General features: G+C 43.6%; 1 pseudogene; it reads left to right on the plus strand.

The window, feature by feature from the left end:
- The window catches only part of LOC105294782, an 852-nt pseudogene extending 243 nt beyond the window's left edge, over positions 1-609 (plus strand).
- Positions 610-2,889: the final 2,280 nt, after the last annotated feature.

A 2,889-nucleotide genomic window follows, 5' to 3' on the forward strand; every position in this document is an offset into this window, starting at 1 on the left:
AGGCAAAGAGGAAGCTTCTCTACGAAAAAGCTAAGCGCTATCACAAGGAGCATGGGCAGGTGTACAGACCTGAGACTCGAATGTCTAAGATGGCAAAAAAAAGCCAGCAACTTCCGTGTACCTGTGGAACCCAAACTGTCATGTGTCATCAGGGTCAGAGGTATCGGTGGTGTGAGCCCAAAGGTCCAAAGGTGCTGCATCTGCATTACCTTCACCAGATCTTCGACGGGATCTTGCTAAGCTCGGCAAGGCCCCTGTTAACATGCTGAGGACAGTGGATCCATGTGTCGCGTGGGACACCCAAATCTGAGGTCAGTACATGACCTACAAGTGTGGTTATGGCAAAATCAACAGAACAAATTGTCCCGAGAGGTAACTCATGGATGGCGCGATCTCTCGGTAAACATGGCATCGTCTGCGTGGAGGATCTGACTCATGAGAGCTATACTGTTGGAAAAACACTCCAAAGAAGTAAGCAACGTCCTGCAGCCCTTCGCGTTATCTTCTCCTTGAGGGAGAATGAAGAAAAAGACCACCGATTGTGGGGCAGGTGGAGACCCCTGACACAGGGAAGACCGGGTCAACGGGCTTGCTAGAAGGAGGGACTAAGGCAGCTACCGTGGTTATTTCTGTTACCTTATCAACAAACAGCGACTGCTTTCGAACTGGAAAAAAATTTAATTTGCTCTAAAATTTCAACAGCTCATACAGAGTAAGGATGAAATAAAGACCCAACATCAGACTGATCTGAACCGTAATTCCAGTTCTCCCATACACCAGCCGTGTAAAATTGCAAATGAATTAGTATCTCCAACTCTCACTTCATTCATTTATAAATGGACAGAAAGACTAAATGAGATAACATGCCAGAGACTTAAATCGAACTTATCAGCTGGTAGCCACAATTATGTTGGGAGGATTATCCGCTATTCTATATTATCTGCATGCTTTAATTACTAATATGTTAACGAAATAAATTGGCAAATAAAAATTGAATTGAGAATCCATAAATCTTATATGAGTGAGAGAGGAGGAAGCATATAACACTTTAATATAAAAGAATGTCATCCATCGACTCATACTTAACTAAATACTGGGACAGACAGGATGAGACAGACGATCACAAAACTGCTATAAGCAACGGTCTCTCCATCTCTTCCTCAATATGGGAACTTCTCCCACAGCCTTGACTAAAATCTCAGGTAGGAGCCTCAAGACACTTCAGAGGCCACCGGTAGTTAGTGGAGGAAATTCACTCCCAGTAACTCCTCCATGAACGTAAATCAATGAACTCAAAGGTTCATAGAAGCCTGACTTGGAAGAAACGGCACCATTCGTCTTCTCAAAACCAGGTTCCTAACGCATCGCTTAAAACGCATTCTTATGTCTTTAAAACATGACTGTTTTTCAGAAGGAAACATCACACACAATGTCACCTTAGAAAATGCAGAAGATTAATTTCGTGTCTCATGAAACGAGTGCTTACTTCTAAACTTGGGATTTCATCCTCACTTTCTAAAAATGCTGGGTCCAGGGAGGATAGACTAGAAGCACTTAATTAAAACAAAGTAGAAAAGCAGAGGCATTGTCCCTGTGTGCGCCTTACTGTTTACCCTACAGGGACTCTGACTTTTATTCCGCTTCGGCTTGGTTTCTTAATGTCACTTGCCTCCTCGTAAGAGAAATGAAATATTTCTACAGATGAGTAAGCTCTTCAAATGTTCCAGGGTCTTCATTAGCATTTAACTCCTTGGTTCTCGATGTGCCAGGGCCACAGCGAGGTCGCTGCCCTGTGTGATTCTTCTTCCAGGATGCGGCGCTCCAGGGAGAAAGGGGAGAAAGTGTTTGAGTGTCTCTCCTTTGGTGGCTACTGAAAGTCACTCAGTGTCACAGGATAGCCGTTTATGTGACTGCGTGTATGGTGGGGAGGGTACAGGAGGATGGGAGCAGCACCGGGCTGGAGAAACACAATGAAAGAGGAAGAAAGTCGCGGAGGAAAGGCTACTGCTTCCACACATTAGCTTGGCTGTGGACACTAGCGCCACTTTGCTGTAAGAGCGACTGCAGCTTCTTTCTCTTAGAAGACCTTAGATCAGAAGACGAAAAGCAGATGCGGGACTGATTCTCTTCACAGTCGTCGCTGTTATGTTACTCTCTGTCTCCCGATCTATCTACTAAATGCTCACTGTAAACACAGTAGAACATGCATATTAACAGAAACAAACAAAAAAAAATTTAAAAGAGTATGAGATCCTCCCCTAAAGAGATATGTGCTGCCTTCCTTTTGGGATTCGCCCTGTCATGTTATCTGGGAACACGGTGCACAAATGGAGCAAAACTGACCACAGTTCATATTCTGCCACTTTTTTTGATATCATAATAATTCACGCTCCTCTTATGGGTATTGTCATTATTCAATAAGTAAATTCTTCCACACAACTGTCGATAGTTGCACAGTAGCTCTTTGAATGAAAGTGCCATAATTTATTTTTTTAATGCTACTGGTCCTCGAATGTTTTCATTACCTCTGGGAGTTCTGAAGCTGATTTAAGGTTCTGTAGAAATCTTATAAAGAATTTCAAGTCCTGTGCTCTGACGTGCAGGTCAGGAGCCCACATCAACTCCATCAGCAGTTAGTGCACCGTCTACGAGCGTGTACGACACGTCTACAACCATGTCCAACTGTCATGCAAGTGCCACGGAAGCCACACATTATTCGCGAGTCCATTATTCCCGATTCACCAAACTGAAACTGTATGTAATTTTGATCCCACCCCCGTGATACCTACAGACACCAGACCTCTTCAGTTCTCCCTAGAACTGACCTTCTGTCACTTTTCATATTGCTTTCAGTAACTACATATTAATTGTTTCCATCATTCGGCATCT

This window comes from Pteropus vampyrus, unplaced genomic scaffold, assembly GCF_000151845.1.
Source record: "Pteropus vampyrus isolate Shadow unplaced genomic scaffold, Pvam_2.0 Scaffold94, whole genome shotgun sequence".
Taxonomy (NCBI): domain Eukaryota; kingdom Metazoa; phylum Chordata; class Mammalia; order Chiroptera; family Pteropodidae; genus Pteropus; species Pteropus vampyrus.